The sequence below is a fragment of the Pseudochaenichthys georgianus genome, chromosome 1 (genome assembly GCF_902827115.2).
Source record: "Pseudochaenichthys georgianus chromosome 1, fPseGeo1.2, whole genome shotgun sequence".
NCBI lineage: Eukaryota > Metazoa > Chordata > Actinopteri > Perciformes > Channichthyidae > Pseudochaenichthys > Pseudochaenichthys georgianus.
In genome coordinates this window covers 8,181,740-8,208,937 of record NC_047503.1, presented here as the reverse complement: position 1 = coordinate 8,208,937, position 27,198 = coordinate 8,181,740, and positions in this window count along the sequence as shown.

Genomic DNA, 27,198 nt, shown 5'->3' with positions numbered 1-27,198 from the left:
CTAAGGGGCGTGGTTCGGCCCGACGCGAAGCGGAGGGTCGACAACCCCCTTAGCTGTGATATAATGAGCATATATCACGGCCTGAAGTGAGCTATTGCTTTTATAAAACGGTTACCAAGTGTGGCAATATGAAAAAAAAATACACACTCTAATTTAAATAGTTTTTATTAGTAAATAATGATGTTCCAAATAAAATAGTCCCTCCGTTGCCTTCTGCGCGAAACATAGTGCGAGGTGGTTGCTATGCAACAACACTAACAGCAAGCGAACATATTAGACAGAGAGCGTTGATCCATTATTTGGCTATTTATTTACATTCATTTGTATGTTGCACCCACTGAAAACCTGTCCAGCATCAGTAGCATGGCTTACGTGGTTACTTGTTGAGGTTGTTCTCGGCTGTTGCTTGGCGTGGTGAGAATATTGCTCCACTTTCTCCGGTCCCCGAGATTTATACAACAACTGCATGTAAATCTTACTGAAATAATCAGTTTAATAGCAACGTGATCATGCTAATTCAGCAGAAAAGGGCTGTTGAAATTACAGATTTAAAATGTAAATTGCAACAGTTTTAAACTGTAAAATATACACGTTGTTTACAGTTTACCGTATTTTTTACATCATTATTCTGGCAACAAAGCTGCCAGGTTTTTAACCGTAAAAACAACGTTTTTTTTTTTACAGTGTACGTTTCACTCCGACTCTCATCGTGAGGTGCGTAAACACTCTGGGTATCTCGGACAGAGGAATGCCGCGAGCTCTGCAGTTTATTAACCGACAGGTTAAAAACGGCAGGCTTCTACAGCGAGCCCTGCTGTCCACTAATCAACAGATTAGTGGCAGCTAGCTTAGTTAGCCAGCTCTGTAGTTTATTAACCGATAGATAAAAAAACGCAGGCTTTTGCAACGAGCCCTGCTGGCTACTAACCGATAGAGTAGATACAGTAGAACCTACAGTAGAAAATACAAATATGAACCTGCAAATTAGCATAATAAGTCCTCTTTAGGAGGAGCTTGTTTATTGTAGTTCAACATGTTTAGCCTCAAATAATCCCGGGAGTCGCACTCAAGCACGTGAACTGAGCAGTATATTCTTGTTGTCATGATTTTAGTTTTGTCTGTCTTGTCATGGTTTTATTTTGTAAATCTGTTCTCCCTGTGCCTTGTCTTCCTTCCTGTGTTTTCCCTCCTGTGTCTGATTGTCTGAGTGTGTTCACCTGTTTCCCTTGTGTTTCTGCCTCCCCTACCCAGCTGTGTCTTGTCCTGTGATTACCCTTCTGTGTATTCAGTCTTGTCTTCCCCTGTGCTCCATGTCGGTTCATTGTCTTTCCTTTCACGTCACGCTCCATGTTTGCTCCCCTGATTTTGTAATGTTAAGTTTGTTCCTCGTTTTCTTTTGTCATCGGCTTTGGTGAGATAAAGCTTGTTTTCTGTTACCCTTTGAAACCCGCTTCTTCCCTTTTTTAAACTGCATTTGGGTCCTACCCTTTCCCGAATCCTGACACTTGTTTTCTGCACAGATGCACAGCCATGTAAATCAGCCAGTGGTAATACATGTTGCGGTGTTTCCTCCTCATTCTTAGTCATGAGCAAATGTTCCTCTGGGCTATATTTTATTGTCAGTCCTTATTTATGTTAAGGCCAACAGACAAATACGCCCTTTGCAGTCAAAACAAAAGATCCTTTCGAGTTGTCTGGTGCATAGGCTACCAAAAGGAAAACATGTACAGAAAAACCTCTGCTTTGCATCAAGGAGTGATCAGCAGAATGCAAATGCACAGCGGTACAGTGTGCTTATGCTGCATTTCCATATCAAACACCGTGATCAATTCCTTAGCCTTGTCTGAATGCTAAATGTGTTGTGTGTCTGTGCAGGGGCTTCAATATTTGAATCCAATAACATTTATGATGGTATTCAGTGCATACAATAATGTATTCAACACGTGTATGCCGGAGTGTTTGTGCTTGAAAACGTGTAAAAGCTTTTTCTATGAATCTTTCATTTGCAGCAACTATTGTGTCACCGATCTGTGAAAAAACAACATGGAGAGATGTGTAAACACACTCGAGAATAAACTGATGTGAATTATTGACTCAGTACCAGTTGTCTTTCAACGTAACAAGGTTAGGAGATCACTCCTTCCTCTTCAGCTGCAGAGAGAGAGACGCTCCCCGCTGGGACTCCCCCTTAATCAAATCAAGCATTTCCAATAGCAATTAATATTAGAGCATGCAAAATGCCCAGGAGAGCAGAACGACTTTCCCTCGATGGACGCCCAGGCTCCAGCTCCATCGCCCCTCCCTGTGCCCCGTTTCCTCAACTGGAGGCTTCCTCCTGCTTTCACCATAAACAAAGACCACTATTCATTACTCTGCACCCTGAATGGCTCTGTAGTAGGGGTGTAATGGTTCACAGAAGTCACGGTTAGGTTCGTACCTCGGTTTGGGGGTCACGGTCCAGTACGGGTTCGGTACAACAAGAAAAAGCAAAAAAAGGTCCCAAATGCATAATTCCAGGTTTGTTGTTATTTATGTTTGAACAGTAGTGCAAGTTTCAGTTTAAAAATAAGGAACTCTGACATTTTTAATAATTAACTGTATTAAACAGTTAAAACCATACACAGTACACTCAGATGGCCATATTATCTATAATGGCTGATGTCAAACAAAAAGGTTTCATCAAGCTGTAAAACTAAAAAGAATGTCTTGAAAATATGACATCATAGATAATAGGAAAGTGGTTCAAGAGCGCAAAGTCGTTGAAAAACATATGCCAAAAGCTTCCGTTATTTATTTTGGTCTCTCGGCTCTCATGTCTATTGGCTTCTTAAAAGCAGCGGGGATCAGCTGTTGAACTGCTGTTGTCTTTTGCCGGGCTCCGGTGATTGGCAAATCTGGGTGATGCCTTCTGATATGATTTAGCATGTTTGGCGTGTGTTACCATTAGCATACCGCACCGCTATCGAACAACGGCGACACACCGTCCTCGTCCGATCCACCACTCCATCGTTATTGTAGTCCACAGGGAACCCGAAATGTTCCCACACAGCTGATTTAAAAGAAGCAGGTGGGTTCTAGCTCCTGTGTGTTATCTGAAATCGCCATACTAACTTTTCTTCTTATTGTATTTTGTTCGTTTTGTTGTTGTGTTTCTTCTTGTTCTTCATTTGTTGTTTAAGAGCGGCTGGCAAACAGCTTTTAGGCGCAATACCGCCCCCTTGATTATATATAGTGAAGTGGATACTGCCCTGAATGACAGACTTTTTTCCCACTCGTAAAAAAAAAGGCGTATTCGTCGTGTGACTGCGTGTGCTGAACCGTGACGTCCGAACCGTGACGGTACGGGACGAATACCGATACACCCCTACTCTGTAGTAGGGCTGTGCATCTTCACTGGTCTCACGATTCGATTCGATTACGATTATCCTGTCAACGATTCGATTCGGTTCGATATCCCGGTGCATCACGGTGCATCACGATTCATACCAATGCGTTGCATCCTCAATTTTCTATATTACTGCACATGGCTTATTTTTCATCAATGCATACATGCAGTAAATACATATGAACTCTCTTTTTATTATTTAGAAAGTGCTTCAGAAATCAATAACATACATGTCTTGACATTAATTTAGAAACCAAAATAAATGAATTGTATAGGTCTAGCCTCCGTGTGTGAAGTTGTTCCATCCTCAAAAACAAAAAGCTAATGCTTCTGCAGTCTAGCTGCAGCTTCTAGCCACGGTCTTCTGTTAAGAAAGGACACTGACTGTCCTGAATGAGGCATCACACACAGGACTTGAGTCTGAACTTATATATACAGTCTATGGTCTGAACACAGCAGACAGACAGGACAGACAGACAGCAGACAGGAGTATTTACAACAGCATATACAAACAAAAATACTGCATGTGGGTGCACACTTACATTCTCTGTTTTACTGTTACATAAATCCCATGAATGTATGAGATTAAATTAGCTTCATTATATCTCAGTGATTAAGTGAATAATAAAGTTTCTATCGGGTCACTGTCAACCTGTCACTCATTATTTTCAGGGAGGGGGCGGGGCTTGGAGGGACGGAGAGGAGACGGTGATCGCGGAAGCTTTTTTCCTCCTGCCTTCACAAACTTTACACACGTATATATCGTCTGAAAATGGCTAGAGGACATTCATACTCTGCAATCCAAGACTTAATTAAATCCACCAAAAACCTGACAAGATTGTAACGCGATTATTTTTGAAAAACATAAATCCCTGTCTGTGTCTCTGAGCCGCAGCGACACGGAGTGATTCGGAGCGGGTCCTGATGCTGCTGGTTCTGGACTGGTGTTCTTGTGTTGGTGGATAAAGCAGACTGCTCGGTGTTCGGTGTTGCTGTGCCGCTGTCACGTATGTTCCCTGATCTCTGCGTCACCGACCGATTTGATATTAAAGTGACAGAAAAAACGTTATAGTAAAGCCGCGGCCGGAAAATCAGGAAGCAACGTTACTACTCTATAACCGATTATCTTCCGTCACTGCATCGAGACCGAATCGTCCACGTCCGCATCGCAATGCATCGTAGAAACGATTATTTTCAACACCCCTACTCTGTAGACATCCTTTGTGTGATTAACTTTAGCTTTTGAATAATATAAGGGTCCGTGTCCTGCTATAATGTATTCTCAAACAAGCTGATATAAAAACGAAGTATCTTTGTATATCTCCTTGGGGAGTTTTAGCTCATTGTTTTGTTTTTCTGATCTGCAGATTCACTGTTTTGGTTTGTGCTAACTGCTTGCATCAACCTTGCTCGTTTTCTTAGGAAAAATCTCCTATTTACAGACTGAACTTCCCATCTTCCGACAGCAAATTAGCGGCCAGCTGGTACAACATTAAGCAGTTATAGAGCCAGATAAAAACAGGGTCATTATTGGACTTACATTCACCAGGGGCCAAAAACACGACTCCAAATGACTGTTAATGTTGCTCCATGTCTGCTGCATTTGTAAATTGGCAACTGTTTGCTAAAGTAATACATATCTAACAATCAGCTCCAAGTTTTGCTTTCACCTACAAGTCGGAAATGTGCATGTTAAGCATGGTGAGACGCACAAAAAGGCCTCCGAGAGGCATATAGTAAACTCAACAGGAAGTCGGCCATTATTTATTTTATGTTCAACTTTTGGCCATTTTTTACGGAACCCCCTAGCCTAGGGGACATGGAGAACAAAAAATAAATAAATGTTTTGCGAGATATCGCAAAACCTTTGCGAGATCTCGCAAAACCCCTTTGCGAGATCTCGCAAAACCCCTTTGCGAGATCTCGCAATACTTTTCATGTAGTACTTCCTGGTCAGTTCGGCTGCTACGGCAACACAGAAACCACAACAATGGAGTGGTTCATCGATTTTACTTTGAGCTTGGCCTTAAATATAAAGATATAACATCCGTGCTTGGCAATAGGCACAGGTTTCACACATAGACTGTATATATAAAAGGGTTTCACATAAGTGAAGACACCTCAAGAAAACACTCAGAGCGAGGGGACATGCACGTTCCTCTGAGCTGAGTTATTGACAGATTCGAATTTCGCGGATCAATAACTCATGAACATAACGTTGTAAAAATACAAACATGACTTTACAATCATAGCAAGGTAGACAACGACAGTCGTTTTTATCAGAACAGTTCGATACGCCGTCATCCGAGCTAAACATCAAAAATTGGTCACAATCTGCAGCTGGAGGAAGGAGAGGAGTGCTTAGGGACCGTCTACAAACTGCAACGGGGTATTGCGAGATATCGCAATAAGTGTTTTGCGATATCTCGCAAAGGTTTTGCGAGATCTCGCAAAACATTTTATTTAATATTTTTTTCAAATGATTTGTTTTTCTTCTCCATGTCCCCTAGGGGGCTCCGTAATTGTTTGCACTTTTCAGGCCCAATATTTGGTCACTACCATGATGATGACCTTATTGAAACTTGTTCGTCTGCGTTGAATGATTTCAGGTTCAGGTTATTTATTTGTACCCGTAGGTAGATTTTGTTTGCAGAGAAAAAGACAAGGGATCTATCCTGACACTAAAAACAACAGAATCATCTCTAGTAAAAGGACCAGTAAAAAATAGAAGTATACGCTTCTCAACCAAATCTCAAAAATATTTCAAAAACATTTTAAGAAGGACAACACTAGTACAAACATGGACATTCACAATTCATAATTAAATAAAAATAGGCATCTGTGTGACACTCCTATGATGTGTTAATTTGTGCAATAGCTGCTGGGATAACACAGGGGGTTACGTATTGTAACCCTAGTTATATAAGCACAGGCGGAGCCCTCTACTGGACTCTATGGGTACTACTCTCTATCATGCTGTGCGTGCTTTCACCTACTGAGTTTTACGTAAACGTAGCCGGCCAATCGGGGCGAGCCTACCTGAATGCACGCACAGGCCCACAGTATATAAGGCGGCTACACCCGCAGCCCATTATCCTATACACTCTTCAGCGAGCGGACTAGGAAAGACAGGGCCTCCAGGTAGAGGGCTCCGCCTGTGCTTATATCCCTAGGGTTACAATACGTAACCCCCTGTCATATTTCACACAGGCTCCGCCCTCTACTGGACTCTATGGGTACAGTGGGCGGAGCCCCGATGCATACACGCCCTGTCATCCACCAACATCGGCCCACCACACCGTCCCTGACCGGCTTTTGGCTAACATCCATTGCATCCCCACTTCCTCCCATCCGGTTGTAACCGTAGAGAAACCGGGGCCGCAATTCGGATAAGGCACACTCACACACGCCTACCTTGTGTAGAGTGTGCATGGAAAAGATCTGTGCGGATACTTTACCGCGCACCATGTTCCCCAGGTCCCTCAGGAGCATGGGAAAAAACAGTGCTTTATGCCCCGGGGGGGGGGGTCAAACACCTGCTGACCCACAGCCACCCCCTCTCTCACCAGTTGTGCGTTGCCTCGGCAAGCACCGACGACGAGAAGGAGCCAGACATGTCCAGGAGATAACATTTTATGAAGGAGCCTGGCGTAGACCAAGACGCCGCCGTGCATATGTCTTCTACACTCACGCCGCTGAATAAGGCTGTTGACACAGCCACAGCCCGTGTAGAATGTGCACGGACCCCAGTGGGGAGGGCTCTCCCCGCCTGTCCATAGGCATGTGTAATACACTCGCAGAGCCATCCTGCTAGGCGTTTCTTGGAGAGAGCTTTTCCAGCCACCCCATCCCCAAAGCACACAAACAGTTGTTCAGTGCGTCTAATGGCAGCCGTGCGCTCTACATAGCATGCTAGCGCCCGTACTGGGCAGAGGAGGTGCAGCTTAGCCTCCCTGGTCCCAACATGGGGTGGAGGATTAAAGCCACCTAACTGAATAGCCCTTGATCTGAATTAACTCCTCATACTCTTAGGAGTAAAGGAGGCGTTCGGCCTGAGTGTCGCCCCGCTACGGTCACCCCGGATCAACAGACAGCTTGGGTGCACCGACAGAGCGGTCAACTCAGACACTCTTTTGGCCGACGTCAAGGCAAGTAGCAATGCTGTCTTCCATGACAGTGCTTTCAGGGAGGAAAGCTCCAGAGGCTCAAATGGTTCTGTGACCAGAGCCTCAAGCACCAACGGCAGGTCCCACTGTGGGGCGGAGGCATGCACTACTGGGCGCTGCCTGCTGACCCCCTGCAAAAACCGCGTCATAAGCGGCTGACTGAAGGCTGAACTGCCTCCAAATCCCTCACGACAGGACGAAATGGCTGCTGCATACACCTTAATTGTGGAATGAGCCAGCCCCCTATCCACCAGTATCTGTAAGTAGGTAAGAATAGAGCCCAGCGTGCACAACAGAGGCTCTAGACTCCTTCCTTCACACCATCGCCGGAATCCCGCCCACTTTGGCCTGTAACAGGCTGTGGTGGATTCTGCTCTTGCTGCTTGGATAGTCTGAATAACATTGTCAGACAGCCCCACCTGTCTCAGCATGTCCCTCTCAGGAGCCAAGCCTGGAGAGGTTGGCCCAGAGTGGGTAACGCCCCTATTGCACCTGCTTCCTGAGACAGCGCTCCCCAGACCTGAGGAATCACCCAGGGCTGGCCCACCATAATCTGTGTTACCCCCACGTACCACGGCGCCAGGCGGCGATCTGGGGCCACCAGGATGATTGACAGCTGTTCCTGCCTCACCCTCTCCAGGAGGGGGGGGATAAGGCGCAGCGGTGGAAAGGCGTAAAGCAGCTTTCTTGGCCATGGCTCGTGTGCAAATGCTTCGACCCCCAAGGGTGGGTTGTCCCACCGAGCCAGGGAGAACCACAGGGCACAGTGGCTGTTGCGCCGATTGGCGAACAGGTCCACCTCTGCTCTCCCGAACTGAGTCCAGACCTGCTTCACCACCTCCGGGTGAAGCCTCCACTCGTCTGGCAGGGGTCCGCCTCTTGAGATGAGGTCGGCCCCCCCGTTCTCCCGCCCCGGGATATGCAGGGCCCTTAGAGACAACACAATCTGTGACACCCACAGCCACAGGTTCTCTGCTGCGGTCAACAAGGCTATTGAATGGACTCCGCCCTGCCTGTTGATGTACGCCACTGTGGTGCGGTTGTCGCTCCTCACTAGCACATGTTTGCCCTGTATTAAGGGTTTGAAATTCTGTAGGACCAGCATCACTGCTTGCAGCTCCAGGAGGTTGCTGTGCCGAGCCTCTGTCAGAGGCCAGCAACCACCCACAGCTCTCTCTATGCACGTCCCCCCCCATCCTGTCACCGACGCGTCTGTGAAGACTGTGATGTAGGAGGTCACTTGCCCCAGTGGAGCTCCCCTCCGCAGATTCTCTGGGGATCCCGAGAATCGGAGGTTGCTCTCTACTGAGGGGGGGATGGTCACCAGACGCCGTTTGTGTCTTTTGAGATCTAAACAAAGGCCGATAAACCACCTCTGCATGCGACGTGCATGCAGGAGTCCGAGTGGCACTACGGTGTGAGCAGCTGTCATGAAACCCAAGGTCTGCATGATGGTCAAAGCTGTCACTGTTGCCCCCTGACGCAGCCTGCAGACCGCCCGTAACAGGGACGCCTGCCTGCTTTCTGTCAGGGTGGCCCGTAGTCTGCCTGCATCGAGCACCACCCCCAGATATTCTACCTGCTGTTGAGGTATGGGGGAGCTCTTCTTCCAATTGATCGCAAAACCTAACTTGGTTAGATGAAGGATCAACTGGGCTGTGTGAAACATTGCCCATTCCCTGGACTTGGCCATGACTATGAGGTCGTCCAGATAAAAGAACACCCTCATGCCATGGTCGCGCAGCGGCTGCAGCGCCGTGGCCACACATTTGCTGAACGTGCGTGGGGATAGGGAGTAGCCGAACGGCAGCCTGTTGTACTCGTAGGCTACCCCCTGGAGGGCAAACCGCAAATACTTCCTGTGTTTTGGGGCAATTTCGACATGAAAGTAAGCGTCCTTCAGGTCGATGGTTGTAAACCAATCGCCCGGCCGCACCAGCTCCAACACCTGTTTCATAGTCAGCATGTGGAATTTTCTGCATGTAATGTGTCGGTTCAGGCCTCGAAGATCCAAAATGGGCCTGAATTCTCCTGTTTTCTTGGGAACCAGAAAATACAGGGAATAATGCCCCTTCTCTCTGTCTTGAGGGTGCACCACAGACACCGCCTGTTTCTGCACCAGGGCCTGAACCTCTGCTGAGAGGAAACCTATCTCCTCCTGGGATGACAGATGTGCCTCTCTTATGCCTCTGAATGGAGGAGGGATGCTGTGGAACTGGAGTGAATAACCCAGCCGCAGTGTCCTGTCCATCCACTCTGTTAACACACAACTGTTTTTCCATTCCCCATAACATTGTGTTAGGGAATGTGCCATCAGCTGTGGAGCTGTAGCTATAAAGCTGTGATACTCCCTGGTGGCCCACTCCGCCGTCAAACCCTGCATAAAAGGAATTTTGACCCATGGGGGGCTGACACAGAAAGGGCCGTTTTTCAATAATGCATTTTTCACCAGGAGAAAAAAATGGCCGATTTTCCACTGAGGTCCCTGAACGCCCCACAGCCCGCTCTCGCGAGAGTGCACGCTCCGCCGTAATGTTGTTTTCTCTCAAGGAGAAAAAAGCATTAACCGGAGTTTTTACACTCGGCGTGATGTGCTTTTTAACAACCTCAGGCCGCCCATAATGCCCTTAGCCGCGTTTTACGGGGCGTGGTTTGCAATTCGCCCAGCCAATCAGGAATATAGCTCTTTTCTCAAAAAAGAGCCGCTCGAAAGTCCCTGCTCTCTAGCAGGGACTTTCGAGGGGGTAAAAAGGTTCGCATGAACTACTTTTAGTACCGGCTCTTTTTGGTGTGAAGGCGATCATGAACTAAGTTCACATGAACCTTTGTGGGAAAAGTACCGCAGTGTGAACGCGGCTCTTGTACCCGCATAGGATTCTGATGCTTCCTGCGGTTTATCACATGCGCTCACCCGCTGGTTGCTTCCTGTACTGGAATCACAACGGGGGTGGTGAAGGGGGAATCTGTACAGGCATTACCATGAAGTGTGGGATTGTGGAAAGGAATGACTCTTACAACGGAATAATTGCAATCCTTTTTATTTATGCACACAGTGGGATCATAAATATTGGAGGCAGGATTCATCCTCGCGTCCCGGGTGGAGAGAGCCCTCTCCACCGGGACGCTACCCCCCGCCGCCCGTCAACTCCGAGCGGGCGGCGCACCCCAACCCGCGGCCCTCTGCTGACGCGGGTTCGGGGCAGGATTTCTCCGGGATCGCCCAGCTTGGCTTCGTGGAGCCCTCTGGAATCGCCGCGCAGAGCTGGACGATTGATCAAGAGAGGAGACGGGAGCTATGGGAGCCACAGCCCTGCGCCTGTCTCTCCTTCTCTCTGTTGGTCCGCGCTCGCCCCGCTGAGGGAGAGCCAGCGGCAGCATCCGGCTGAGCTGCTCTCTTTCTTCCTCCAATCGGCGAAAGCGCTGTGTTACCGCGGTAACCGACCCAAAGATCCCTGCCGTGGATATGGGGGCTCCCAGGAGATCGTTACGGTCCGACCTGGACAATGCCGTGAGCCCCAACCACACATGTCGTGACCCCACTGTGGCTAGGGACATCACACGGCCAGCTGCAGCCGCCACACCGTTCACCAGATTATTAATCTGTCCGATGCAGCGTTCTGTATAATCGCCCGGGTTGCCCTGAGGCGAGGGGGCGGAGGTTTCTGGTTGCGGGGTAATTAGTGAAACCCCCAACACGCCCAGGTTGTTGGCCGCCGCGGCCATCTGAGCCCCGAGGCGGAATATCTTATCTAGATACTCCAGCGCCTCACGATCACGAGGCAGCGGGGGCAGGGGCCTTCTCCCCTCTGCCCAGCCAGCTGCCTGGGGAAGCAGATGGGCCGCCAGGCTCTCATCTAAGGGGGGCACACCGGGACACGCTGAGTCCTGTTGGCCCTCTAACTTGAGCAACCCTGTCATGCCGGCAACCGCAGCTCTCGCTCTGAGAGGTTGCCGCCACGTCGCCTCCACACACTGCCATACTTCCGGCAGCCGGGGCGAGACAAAAGTCGGCTGGACCGGCTGAGCCGGGCCATAAAACCCCTGACGGAGTCGGCTCACCGGTCTGGGTGGTAGCGGCGGAGGAACCGCCAGGCCCGCACGCTCCGCTGCCATGGCCAACACCAGCGGAAAATCCTGTCGAACAGATCTGCGTGGTGGCCCCTCTCTCACGCTGCCAGAAACGTCTGACAGCGAAAAATCTTCCTCATCTTCTTCCTCCTCCTCGACAAGCGGAACATCACGGCTTGTCGGGAGTGCGAAGACAAAAGGCACCTCTCCGTCCTACTCGTCCATCTCCACCACCTCCACAATGCCTCGGTCCTCTGGATCGTCCTCAGTAACGGCATATTTTCCCTGTCGGAAATGGTCCAGGCGATGCTGTCGTCGGATCCGTGGAAGCGCCCGACAGGCACTGCAGGTCGGGGAACGTCCACCACCCTCCATGGCGTGGTCGGCCCCCAAACATTCAAAGCAGAACCGGTGTGGATCCGCGCCCGCAATCAAGCCAGGGCAGCTGGGGCATGTACGAGCTTCTTGTAACGGTGAGTCCATTTAATCTTCGTTTCGTTTTTAACTCTTCGGTTTGCAGCTCGCTGAAGAGAAAAAGGATAATGGGCTGCGGGTGTAGCCGCCTTACGGAGCGTCCACACTACAGCTTCAAAAAAAGCTTGGAGATGGGCGTGTCTGGAGCTTGGGGATTTTATTCAAGCAACACGACCAACAACCAATCACATGAATCTCCCGCCCCCGACATACAAAGCAAAAAACCCCGGGGATTTTATGGGAGCAATATATATATAAACTCCCCAAACAGGCGAAAACCTACCAGTTTCCCCCACTGTCTCTGCCACCTCCCTCCATGCCTGGTTCCTCCGGTTTATATCCCGGTAGGTGAAGAGGGTCTGGTCATACAAAACCGGGTGATTTGCTACGGCGATAGTTAGTTTCTCCTCCAACTTTTTTTGAAATATAGAAATGAACGGCGGGATATCTCTCCCAGCTTAGACGCGGTTTGATTGGCTACGGCTTGAGCTGTCAGATTTTCAGAAACGGGATTTGATTGGCTGGCGCTGGCTACTCCGACGTCTCCGGCGTCAGAAGTTGAACAACTTCTGACGGCGGAGACGGACCGCTCTGCTACCCACAATTCAGTTCGGCGAAAAAGCGAGGCAACGTGACGTCACCCCATTGAAAGTGAATGGGCAGATTGGAGTTTTCGACGCTGTTGACGCTGTCGACGCTGTAGTGTGGACGGGCCGTTACTGTGGGCCTGTGCGCGCATTCAGGTAGGCTCGCCCCGATTGGCCGGCTACGTTTACGTAAAACTCAGTAGGTGAAAGCACGCACAGCATGATAGAGAGTAGTACCCATAGAGTCCAGTAGAGGGCGGAGCCTGTGTGAAATATAACTGTTTTTATACCGCTTCGTTCTACTCTTTGGGACAACTAACCTCCGGCCCGAAACAAAAAGCTTGAATTCTGAGTGCAGAGGGTGGGAGTCATCATCTAATATGGAGCTGGATAACCGCTGTAACTGCCTGATGGTACAGGGTCTCCAGATTTAGCTGTGGCTCACCAATCAGTCTGCTGGACCACTTTACGATCTGACTCAGAGAGTTTCTGCTCTTTAAAGTCAGGTTACCAAACCATGACATTAGTGAAAAAGACAGAATCGACTCGATAAAAGCATGATAAAACATGATCATCATGGTTTTGTAAATGTTAAAATAGGACAGTTTCCTAAGACAGTACAAACGCTGGTGCCCCCTTTTGCACACAGCTTCGCAGTTTGGATCAGAGCTCAATTTTTTGTCAATAATTGTCCCGAGATATTTGTATGATTGCACAAATTCTACTTCATGTATGTGGGGATGTCTTCTAAAATCAATGATCATGTCCTTGGTTTTGCTTATGTTCAGTTGTAGATAGGACTCCTCACACCACCTGACAAAGTTGTCAATGACAAGGCCATGGCTGGTCTCTTTGTTCTGGAGCCTACTAACAATTATAGAGTCATTTGCATACTTTAAAATAGTCCTATTTTCCCACCTACTTTGACACATATTATTGTAAAGTATAAATAATAGTGGCGAAAGGACACATCCTTGTGGGGAGCCAGTGGAGCAGCTGACTTGATCAGATAAGGTCCCATTCACCCTCACTCTTTGTGTCCTATTGGTTACAAAATCAAGAATCCAGCCCATAAGATTATTGCTTATTTCAAATTGTTCTAAAAGTCTGCCAATTAAAATATGAGGTTGAATTGTGTTAAAAGCAGAGGAAAAATCAACAAATAAAAGTCTAGCATGAGATCCATTTCCCTCCAAGTGTTTAAAAAGTAAGTTAAATAAGGTGACCGTGGCATCCTCCACTCCTCTGTGTGGCCTGTAAGCAAACTGCATGGGATCGAGTGCATGCTCAGTCTTCCTTAAGATGTCTGCTCTGACTAGTTTTTCCAATGTCTTCATTAGAATTGATGTAAGTGCAACTGGTCTAAAATCGTTAAGAGTTTTGGGGCCTCTGGATTTGGGAACAGGGACTACCACAGCATCCTTTAAAACCTTTGGCACATGATGTGTCTGTAAAGACATTTAAAAAATGTAGTGGAACACAGGGCTAAGTTATTTTGCGCAAAGTTTAAAGAGCCTGTGACACGAGTTTCCCCCATCATCCAAACCCATCAATTTGAGTAAATATTGTCCCCTTAAACTGTTACTGAACTGATTTTGGATATTTGTACTTTGATAACCATTAATCTGCCCTTCAATGTTGACAATTTTCTGGATCTTCTCGGGGATTCTTCAAGTCCCGCCAAATGATGTGTGACGTCATTGCGGGCACAGCGCTCCAGCTGCACCGTTCAGGATCCCAGCATCTGCATGTAAACGCATGACGGCGCACACAGCAGCAAGCTCAGACAGCGATGACAGTTTAATTTTGAACGTGTCTGAGAGCTCATATGAGGCTGAAGGATCGGTTTATGTTGTATCTGTTAGAAGTTTAGGAATGAGGTGCGTCAATATGGGCGATCATACGGTCATGTAGCCAGTGGTGGACTGGGACTAAAAATCATCCCGGGACTCTCGACCGGCCCACTTCGGTACCGCTAGTAAATTGTCAACGGGGGGAGTGGGGGATGTCAGGGGCGGCAGGTGCTGTAGATAGTAAATGTAAATATGTAAATATTTGTCACTGCATCCTGGTAAAATACAAATATAATGTCTGTGTCTTTGACCTTAGCGCTGCTAGCCACCTGTGCCCTGTACTACGAAGCCAGTTCAACAGACCCTGGATATGTTTGAGTAGCAAACAAACTAACAAACGAGATCTCGCTAAGCGGTCCTACGACGCTGGTTATCAACTCGGTAAATCAAGCCAGGGTTTCTCTCTCCAGCTGAGAGCGCGTTCACGTCTAAGACACGAGTGGATCTGACTTTAATTACATTTGACTCGAGTGTTTCGTCAACATAATGTGTTGCTTAAAATAATACTTCTGCATCCAGTATGTGACACTGTAAGTGTTGCACGGCCAGATACGGCTCAGCTGACTCAGATCAGGAAATATATGATATATTGTGATATTATATGATCGATGATCTGATTAATGATGTGATATCAGTGTGATATGAATGATAAGTGCGACACGTCGGCGTCTTCTCTGCATGCGGCTGTTTAAACTGTATTTCCTTTATCCTGTAATATGACTTGAGAGATTTAAACTCCGCACACTGAGTTGATCTCTTTTCTATAGACGCCGGAGGCGAGCAGCGTCAGGTAAAATAAGTTATTTAGCCTTCCCAAACCTGAGCCTCACGCGCCGCCTATGGGGGATGTGCTAGTTACTTATCCGACTGGCCCACTTCGGTACCGGCGCATCGGGTTTCGTCCCGATGGCCAGTCCGCCACTGCACCCAGCCCACGTAAACTGTCAACGGGGGGAGCCTCGCTGCGGGGAAACGGTGGACCTAGTGTCCCGATCGGAGTGGGAATAATAATAATAATAATCCGTGCATTTTATCCATTAATTTCCCCAACATTGTGGTAAAAAAAACACACGTTTAATCCATGTTGGTGTACTACAACTACAAAAAGCATCGGTTTGTTTTCTCATCAGGAAATGCAGACCAGCTCAAACAAACGATTTTTAATCATCATCGTCACGATCATGTAATGTATCATATGTTCGCCGAATTGACATGAAAGCACTACTAAATGTAGTTTCATCCACTTGAGTTTACAACTACAAAAATAATCGATATGTTTTTATATCACATCCGACGGGAGGAAATTCAGCAGCTCTCACTACCGATTTTTAATCCTAATGTAATCATCATCTTCACCACGATCATCTATGTTTATGTTCGCCGAATTGACATGAAAGCACTGACGAATATGAATATACTGTAGTCAACTTCATTACAACGTTATTAACGTGCCTAAACTCAGTAATTCACCATTTCTACGCATGACAACACACTTTGTCCGTGTTTGGCTCTCTCGCCGCAGAGTGAAGCGTTCCCGCATTGACGTCACTTCCGGCTTCCCCCAAAACTTCAAAATGAGTCGAAGGAATTTCCCCGCGATGTTCGAAATTATTGATATTTAACGGAACGGTATCGCTTTTTCTTTTTTAAACTGACGGTTCGAGATTACTAGTAGCCCAATATTTCATTGCACAACAGTTGTTGGGATGATGTCACAGGCTCTTTAAGTCAACGACCGCAGATATTGTCAGGTCCATGACTCTTATTTATTTTTACGGAAGGCCTTTTCCACTTCCCTCTGGTCTATATTAAAATGCTTATTGTCTTCAAGTTTAAGCTTCAGTTCAGATATATTATTACTGAAATCAAATGTGTGAAATCGATTTGCAAAATCAACATCTGAATTAAAGCCATTCAGAGTCACATGGCAGCTATTCTTTGTTTCCCGGAGGCCTGTTATGGTTTTCATGCTACTCCAGACTGAGCCAAGGTTGTTTGCAGCCATTTTGTTTTGAAGTTCAGATTTAAAATTCTATTTAGCTTTGTGAATTTTAAGTTCCCTATTAGCATTATGCAGATCAGAGTCATTTCCCTGTTTAAAAGCTTGTTTCTTTTTCTGAATGCTGGACTTAACCGCCTTGGTCACCCATGGTTTGTTATTGGGGTATATTTTGACTTGCTTACACGGAATAATCATGTCTTTACAAAAGGCTGTATATGAGCATGTTACATCAACAAGTTCATCCAAGTCGGCACCACAAGACTCTTTAAATGGATCCCAATCAGAGCAGTCATAACATTCCTGCAAACAGGCTACAGATTCTTCTGTCCAGACATTTATGTCCCCCCTCTCTCTCTACCCACTCATGGACCAAATGAGAACAACAAAGCACCCCCTCCCCCAACACAGGACCGGACATAGATGAACAGAAATACCTCCAGCCTGACGACATCAATCAAATAACCAACACAAATGGACTTCATATATTTCACCTAAACACAAACAGCCTGAGACACAAACTGGCTGAAATCAGACAAGTATTCATTAATGGTAAGGCAAACATATTATGCTTCTCAGAAACAAAACTTGACAATTCTGTGACAGACCCATAAATAGAAATTGAGAACTACTCAGTAGTCAGAAATGACAGGAAAATGTATGGAGGTGCCATCTGCATGTACATACATAAAGACACCAAATTCATTATCCGTACTGACCTGAATCACAAGACTTTTGAAACTGTATGGGTTGAAATTATTTTTGAACGGGCTAAATCAGTATTAGTCAGTACAATCTACAGACTGCCAGAACATAATGGCTTTTATGATACACTGGATGGGTGTTTGGCTGGAGTTGGGGATGTATAAACAATTCTTATTGGAGACTGAACACGGATATGCAACGAAAAGATGGACCCGCCTTCAAGTCCTTCAGTAGTTTTTGTGATCTGCACGGCTTCAGCCAGCTAATCACCCAACCCACCCGGGTATGTGAATCAACACAGACTACCATTGATCTCATTCTGACCTCTGACAGGTCCGGGATCTCCAGTAAAGGGGTTATAGCATGCGGGTTAAGCGATCATTATATGATATTCTGTACCCGCAAAAAGCTAAAACAAAAGGCCGGCTGTCACAAAACAGTCACAACTACAGAGCCTTTAACCTAGAACTGGAGAGCCTGGAGTGGTCAGAGGAGCTCAGTGGTACACTGGTTGAAGAAACATGGCTTGGAGAACCACCAGGGTAAAAAATCGCGTTGAGCCGTGGATGCACTCCGAAATATTGACCGCTATAAAACCAGAGACAAAAAATGCTCTGAGTTTCGTAAAAGTCAGTCAAAGCTTGCCAAAAGCTCGAGCAGTGAACTCCAAGCCCACGTGACTGAACTCAAACTGCAAAGAAACAGACTAAAAAATGACGTAAACTCCATGATCAAAACTGCAAAAAAGAATTTCATCAATAACAAAACTGAGGAAAACAAAAATAAACCCTGTGAACTTTGGAAATTACTCAATCAACTAGACTGCAGTAAAAAACGTAACCAGATTTTCAAACATAAAGACAGATAACACGCTCATCACAGACAAGCCAATTACATTTTCTTCACAAACATAGCCACAACACTGGTAAATAAACTACCCTCCCACTCAGGGCATTTTGGGGTAGAACACATCCTAGCCTACTACAATAATCTAGGGGTCCGCAAAGATGATTTCAAACTAGTAATGGTAACAACAGCTGAGGTACACAAAAAACTGAGCACCCTCCAACCAAACAAGGCCACGACAATATCCCCTCCAAATTCATCAGAGACTCAGCAGCCGCCATCACCCCAGTCATCACACACATAATAAACCTCTCCATAAAACAGGGACACGTACCCAAAGACTTCAAAATTGCGAGAGTAACCCCCCTGCAGAAAAAGGGCAGCAAATTGGACCCAGGCAACTACCGCCCTGTTTCTATTCTTACCTCCATCTCGAAAGTCATCGAAAAGTACCTCGCGGAAATAAATCTAATTTACGAATTCCAATCTGGCTTCAGAACATCCCACTCCACTGACACATGCCTTCTCTATTTGAACGACCACATCAAACAAGAAGTGTACGCGGGCAAATACTGCGGCATGGTCATGCTGGACCTACAAAAGGCCTTCGACACTGTCAATCACTCCATTCTGATTGACAAGCTAAAAGCAATTGGTTTTGATAATCTATCAGTGAGCTGGATGCAATCCTACCTGGAGGGTAGAGAACAGATGGTGGAGGTAAACGGTACTCTATCCACCCCCCCTCCCAGTGAGCTGTTGTGTTCCACAAGGAAGCATACTAGGACCGTTACTGTTCCAAAGGTATGCAAATGACATGTCGTCAGCTTGTGACTGCAACTTGTTCCTGTTCGCGGACGACTCAGCCCTGCTGGTCTCTGACAGGAACAAGTTGCAGGTTGAAAAAACCCTCAGCTCGGAACTCGGCATAATCTGCACCTGGGTCGCCGATAACAAACTATCATTACACCTGGGTAAAACAGAGTCCATTCTCTTCGGTTCAAAAAACAAACTCAGCAAGACCGACGGCTTCTCAGTTACAGTGAACGATTATATTGTTGTGAACCGAGACACAGGATGCAGGACCCAAAAGCAGGACTCTGAGACAGTTGTCCAAAAATAGAATGTTCTTTAATAACAAAAACTAAATCGTACTTTTCAAAAAATAGAAAGTAGTTAAACAGCCAAAACTAAGTTGTACAGCAACACAAAAACTCACTTGGCAACAGGTCTAAATCGCAAGGTAGGTATCAAGAGTCAAAAGGCCTAGGTGCTCACAGCATGAAACATAACGAACTGACAAAGGAACAAAGAAACACCAGGGCTATATATAGGTGAGGGGGATGGGCACAGGTGAAAAAAATCAGGGCAGGGCCAAGTAATCTCACGGGCGGGAAACACACAAAGGCAGGAAATGTAGGATCTGGAATGACAGAAAAGATTACTTTCAAAATAAAAATAGGAAGTGACAAGATCAAAACACAAAACTAGAGTACAAACATAACTAAACCTAACATATCTGTCGAGTCACAACATTACCCCCCCCTCTAGGGACGTCTCCTGACGGCCCAGGCAGATTAGGATGTTGCCTGTAGAAATCCCTCATCAACTCCTGATCCACAACGTAGCGAGAAGGGATCCACATCCTATCCTCTGCTCCATAGCCTTTCCAGTCAACGAGGAACTGCTTGCCACGTCCCCTTCTCCGGACTGCCAGCAGTTTATTGACCGTATAAACAAGGCCACCATCAACAATTCTGGGGGTGGCGGAGGTTTAGTTGCGGGCACCAAACTGCTTTCATGCAGGCTTGATCTTCCCAACGTGGAATGTAGGGTGGACCCGCAGGGACCTGGGGAGTCGCAGGCGCACAGACACAGGGTTCACAATCTTCGTTATTGGAAAGGGACCAACAAACCTGGGGGCTAATTTTCTTGAAGCGACATGGAGGGTTAGATCTTTCGTGGACGACCACACCTTCTGCCCAGGCTGGTACACTGGAGCTGGCCGGCGGTGTTGGTCAGCCCCCCTTTTCATTGAAGAAGAACTCCTTAGAAGGGTTCGACGGGCAGCCGCCCAGATGCGGTGGCAACGTCTGACCAGGGCATGTGCAGACGGGACCAAGACCTCCTTTTCAGTCACAGCAAACACGGGTGGTTGGTAGCCAAAGACGCACTGGAAGGGAGTCATACCTGTGGCAGAGGTGGGAAGAGAATTGTGGGCGTATTCCACCCAGGTTAGATGCTTGCTCCAGGATGAGGGATTCTGAGCCACCAAGCACCTCAGACATGTCTCCAACACTTGATTTAATCTCTCCGTTTGTCCGTTGGACTGGGGGTGATACCCAGAGGAGAGACTAGCGGTGGCTCCAATGAGACTGCAGAACTCTTTCCAGAACTTGGAAACAAACTGTGGGCCCCGGTCTGACACAATATTCCTGGGAAATCCATGTATCCGGAACACATTGACCATCATAATTTCCGCCGTTTCCTTGGCCGAGGGTAGCTTGGTCAATGGAATAAAATGAGTCATTTTAGAAAAACGATCTACCACTGTTAGCACAGTGGTATTACCTTGAGACACCGGGAGTCCAGTAACAAAGTCCATGGATATGTCGGACCAGGGCCGTTGAGGAAAGGGCAACGGCTGCAGCAACCCAGCCTGAGACCTGGAAGAAGTTTTGCTGCGAGGACAGGCATTCACATATTCACCAACATCTTTAGCCATGGACGGCCACCAGAAACGCTGCTTAAGTGCGAACATGGTTCCTCTAACCCCAGGATGACAAGTGAGCAAGGACGTGTGAGCCCAGTGAATGATCTTGGAGCGTAAGGGCACTGTAACAAACAGCCTATTAGGCGGACACTCACTAGGTGCTGGGCTCTCAACATTTGCTTGCTCCACCTCTTTTTCTATCTGCCAAGTTACTGCTCCTACCACACGGTCCAGTGGTAGGATGGGTTATGGTTCCTTTGCAGCAGGCTCAGGGTCAAACAGATGGGACAAGGCATCTGGCTTGGTGTTCTGGGAGCCAGGTCTAAATGACAAGGTAAAATCAAAACGACTGAAAAAAAGTGTCCATCTAGCCTGGCGTGAATTCAGTCTCTTAGCCTTTTTTATGTATTTGAGGTTCTTATGGTCTGTCCATACCAGGAACGGCAGAGCGGCCCCCTCTCTAGCCAATGTCTCCACTCCTCCAAGGCTTGTTTCACTGCCAGTAGTTCACGATTGCCCCGTCGTAGTTCCTTTCCGCTGGGGACAACTTACGGGAGAGATAAGCGCAGGGATGAAGCTTATTATCCTTTGCAGCCTGCTGAGAGAGAACTGCCCCCACACCGAGGTTAGAGGCATCCACCTCTACCACAAACTGTCGAAGTGGATCTGGGATGGTGAGGATGGGAGCAGAGGTGAACATCTCCTTTAGAGCTTGAAAAGCATTAGCAGCTTTGGAGTTCCATTCAAAAGGGACATGAGGAGAGGTAAGTACATGTAGCGAGGAAGCAATATAACTGAAATTTATGATGAAACGTCTATAAAAATGTGCAAACCCCAGGAACTGCTGTAGTTTTTTCCTGTTGACAGGAACTGGCCACGGCACTGACCTTGGCAGGGTCCATCTTTATTTGACCGGGGGCAATGATGAAACCCAGGAACGATGTGGTTTGGACATGGAAGTCGCACTTCTCTGCTTTAACATAAAGTTGGTTCTGTAGCAGGCGGTCGAGGACTTGACGGACATGGTGCTGGTGGGTTATGTTGTCAGGAGAAAAAATCAAAATGTCATCAAGATATACAAACACAAACTTATTCAGGAAGTCCCCCAACACCTCATTTATGAGGGCCTGAAACACTGCCGGTGCGTTTGTCAAGCCAAAAGGCATCACTAGGTACTCATAGTGTCCACTAGGTGTGTTAAATCCAGTCTTCCATTCGTCCCCCTCCCTGATTCTCACCAAATGATAAGCATTCCTTAACCCTCTGGAGTCTAAGGGTATTTTCTCGAATTTGTGATGTTTTCTCAAATCCCCTTTTAAATGTATTTCTTCTCACATGGCACCCCATGTGTTAAATATCAAAATGTTCAGGACAATCTCTGGTATTGCTATATATGCAAATTACTCACCTTAGAGCACTGTTTGATGACTGTTTGATAAGTAGCTCAAAAGCTTAAAATGTTACATCAGATTTTCGGAAAATCTTCAAAACTCTTGTGAAAACACAAATGTACTCATGTGATCGAAATGTTTTGGTGTTTTAGATTTGGTTACCAAAGTCTTAGGATCACAAAAGCAGTGAAATATTTGAATTACACTGTATATAAATGTGTAATTCATGTCTAAAATGAAAAAAATGTAATTCGAATTTTGAGTAAAACAAGTGTTTATCACTCTACTTTCACCACAGCAGGGACTGAGATACATTAGGACAGAATAATGACTTCATATTACATACTAAAGTTCATGTGATGTGTACAAATACAAATTGAGCATTCAATCTTTTTTTTTCAACCAACAATTTATTATAAATATGTTTTTTTCAACCAACTATTTATATAAATATAAGAAACTGGAAAATCTAACTATTTACAATATTGAACATCAGAACTTTCAACCAACTATTCATTATAAATGTCAAGACAGTGTCAAAGTCTTTGTCTGTCTTCCAAGACAGTGGGTCTGGCTGCTGTGAAGATGGGGGTGATGGTGCATGGGCTGCTGTGTAGGTGGGGTGTACAAGTGCTATACGAGACCTCCACGAGACCTCCTTGCTGGCTGGGTTGAAGGTGATGGTTGTGGTGGAGCCTTTGTACTGATGTGTATCTTGACCTGGTGGCAGCCGCAGATGGAGGTGGAGGCAGCTGTAGTGATGCTGGTCTGCTGGTCCTTGGTGGTGATGGCTCTAGTGAAGGCCCTTGAGCCACAGTAGATCTTGACCTGGGGGCCGGCACAGATGGATGTTGTGGCTGCTGGATAAACGCCGCCTGTGGGCCACTAGGCCCAGACAGCTGTGAAACATCTCTGTAAAACAAATAAAAATGTAGGACAATAATTACAACTAATTTCAATGAAATAAAGTTCAAGTAAAATGTTGCTCAAGCACAAATAACAATGCACACATAAAAAGAAAGTTTGGGAGGTTGGAACACACACACACACACACACACACACACACACACACACACACACACACACACACACACACACACACACACACACACACACACACACACACACACACACACACACACACACACACACACACCCACACACACACACACACACACACACACACACACACACACACACACACACACACACACACACACACACACACACACACACACACACACACACACACACACACACACACACACACACACATAAATAAATCTATTACAAAGTCTCATCTGTACAGGACGGTAAAATAATAACAGGCACACATAAATAAATCTATGACAAAGTCTCATCTGTACAGAACAGTATGATAAAATAATCGATGGCAAAAACATGTCACTGTAAATGTCTCTGTTGTGGGACGAATAAATGATTAATTTAAATCATCTACACATGTAATCTCACTTTTACACACCAAAATAACGTTAACACAGAGTAAACGTTTGCTAATGGAGTCTATTTTGTCCCAAGAAAAAGTTCATGACTATCGATAACAAATATATATCAATAAACCTATTTGTTCATTTTCGCGGTATTCCCCACACATTGCCAGTACACTATTACTGTAATATTTACACTTACCCATGTCCAAATGGATCCTTGTTGTTGTCTTTGTGTTCTTCTTCTTCAGAAGAGTCGAATACTTCAGGTTCTAAACATCTAAGGCTCTATCTTCAGTGCTGCTAGCGAAAAAAATCTCGAGTGAAGTCGGCAACTTTTTTTAGCCATTTTCTCTGTCTCTCTCTCTCTCCACACTGACGTAAACTGATGGGAGAAACGTGGTTTATGTTTTTTTTTACTTGGTGGGTAGGTCCTTAGTGATTTCTCGATGTCCATTGGTCATTTCAGACCATGATGTCTGCCGGCTGAGATTTCCTTGACAGACACACGAATCCACCAATTCCACACAGTGTAAAGTCAAGCTGCTTTGAGCGGCCATATTGGCTGTTGTGCCCTGGTTACAGTCTCACAGGAGATACTGCTGGAAAGCTACCCTTCCAGCGATTCCGCGGATATCTGAATCATGTTTCTACTCCTTATAATCGAAAATATATGATTAATTACGTAAAGTTATGCGCACTTGGACGCGCCGGCGCGTCCACCGTCTCCAGAGGGTTAAATCCAGTTTGGTGAAAATGTTGGCGTCTTGCAAAAGTTCAAAGGCGGAGGAGATGAGTGGGAGAGGGTACCTGTTTTTGATGGTGATTGCGTTCAGAGGGCTGTAGTCTATACAGGGCCGGAGTGATCCATCATTTTTGTCTACGAAAAAGAAGCCCGCTCCCGCCGGTGACGAGGAAGGGCGAATGAGTCCGGCCTGCAAGGAGGTCTCAATATAATTGTTCATGGCCTCCCTTTCGGGTCCGGAAAGAGAGTAGAGGCGACCCTTGGGAATGGGGGAGCCAGGTACCAAGTTTATAGCACAGTCATTAGGCCTATGTGGTGGCAGGTCAGTGGCTCAGGCTTTACTAAAAACCTCCTTTAGGTCCCAATAGCAATTGGGCACCTTGGACTTGTCAGGGAAATCTTGCTCCTGTACTTGGATAGCCTCAGTCATTTCTGTACATGCAATCTGAACAACAGCTTGGGTCTCAATCCTTCTAGCATGGGGAGTGTTGTCACCAGTCTTATTGTCTCTCAAACAGAAATGCTTGCAGTCCTCTCCCCATCCCTTAACTCTCCAGTCTATGTGTGGGTTGTGCTTGACTAACCATGGGTAACCAAGAATAAGTGGATGCTGAGTCAAATAAATGGAAAGTCATGTGCTCAGTATGTGTTGCATTTACGGTTATTTCAATGGGCATAGTACAGTGGGTAACGGTAAACAATAACCGACCATCCAGAGCAGAGGCCTTTAACGGTTGCTTCAAAGGAATTACCACACAGTTCCACTTCTTGGCCAACCCCTAATCCATTAAACTTTCATCTGCACCAGAGTCTATGAGAACCCCCTGAGTTAAAACATGTCTGTCTACTTTTACTTGTACCTGTGTCAACGTACGAGGAGGGAATCCAGATGACAGTCGGCTCACCATGGTCCTCCTCGTCCCTGATGAGCCCGATCTTTTGCTGTACAAGAAGCCAGGAGGTGCCCCTGCTCCCCACAGTAAAAACACCAGCCCTCCTGAATGCGCCGAAGACGTTCCTCAACTTTGCCTGACCCAACTGCATGGGCTCCTCTGAGACACTAGGGAGCACTCTTCTCTCAGGAGGAGTATAGGCAGGAGGTCTCCAGGTGGGACGATGGCTTGATGTGTCCCCTTGGTGTCGAGGCAGACGTGCCACATTCTTGAACCTTTCTTTTTGTCTTTCGGCCAGTCTATTGTCTATTCGAACTGCCAGTGCAATGACAGAATCCAAGTCTTCTGGGAGGTACAAAGGTATTAACTGGTCTTTAATGGAATCCGAAAGACCAGACAAAAAGGCATCGAGCAGTGCTGAAGAATTCCAGCCACTATCTGCTGCAAGGGTCCTGAACTCAATGGCATAGTCCGATACTCTGCACTGGCTCTGCATCAGTGCTCTGGCTGCCTCCCTTCCAGGAGCCTGTCTGTAAATACATCCAGATAATTACAGGTAGGTGAATCTCTCGCCCATTCGGACGTAGCCCAGGCCGCTGCTCTCCCCGTTAAGTGGCTCACCATGAAGGCCACTTTAGAGTGATCAGTGGGGAATGCAGCAGGGTTATATTTATAATGGAGATCACAATGAACAATGAAAGGGCGACAGTCACCGGAATCTCCGGAGAATCGCTCTGGAGATGCCAGACGAGGCGGTGGAGCATGGAGTGGCACATGGTCAGCTGGAACAATAGGTGTGTGAGCAACAGCAGGAAGCTGAGGGGATGAACCAGCTTCCAGGTGAGCGAGGACACGGTGCAGCTGTTCGGCAAGGTGATTCACCTGAGTATTGACGGAGGATTGAACATTTTCCTGACGGCCGGTCAGGTCCCTCACCCCCAGGTTGATGGCGCCCAGCTGCTCCTCATGTTGGTGTAGTCTCGTTCCTTGAGCTTGCAGAGCTATCTTCACTGTCTCTGAATCCCCTGGGTCCATATTTTGGTCAGTTCATACTGTTGTGAACTGAGACACAGGACGCAGGACCCAAAAGCAGGACTCAGAGACAGTTGTCCAAAAATAGAATGTTCTTTAATAACAAAAACTAAATCGTACTTTTCAAAAAATAGAAAGTAGTTAACAGCCAAAACTAAGTTGTACAGCAACACAAAAACTCACTTGGCAAAAGGTCTAAATCGCAAGGTAGGTATCAGGAGTCAAAAGGCCTTGGTGCTCACAGCATGAAACATAACGAACTGACAAATAAACACCAGGGCTATATATAGGTGAGGGGGATGGGCACAGGTGAAAACAATCAGGGCAGGGCCAAGCAATCTCACGGGCGGGAAACACACAAAGGCAGGAAATGTGGGATCTGGAATGACAGGAAAGATTACTTTCAAAATAAAAACAGGAAGTGACAAGATCAAAACACAAAACTAGAGTAAAAACATAACTAAACCTAACATATCTGTCGAGTCACAACAAATATTGTCACAAGGAAAGATGAAATTACATACCTAGGTTCCATACTAGAGACAAATCTCTCCTGTGACAAAATGGCATCCAATGTAATCAAAAAAGTCAACCAACGAACTATATTCTTGCACCGGATCTCCTCTCTGGTAAACAAGAATACCCTGAAGACTCTGGCAGGAGCACTCATTCAAGGGTACTACGACTATGCTTGCACCTCATGGAACCAAAGCACCTCAAAGGCGCTAAAAACAAAATTACAAACATCACAAAACAAACTGGTCAGACTACTACCTTACTACTAGAACCCACCTCACCCCTGCCCACTTTGACAACCTAGGATGGCTTAGAGTAGACGACAGAGTACAGCAACTTGCAATGGGCCTGGTCTACAAGATACACTACACCACTAA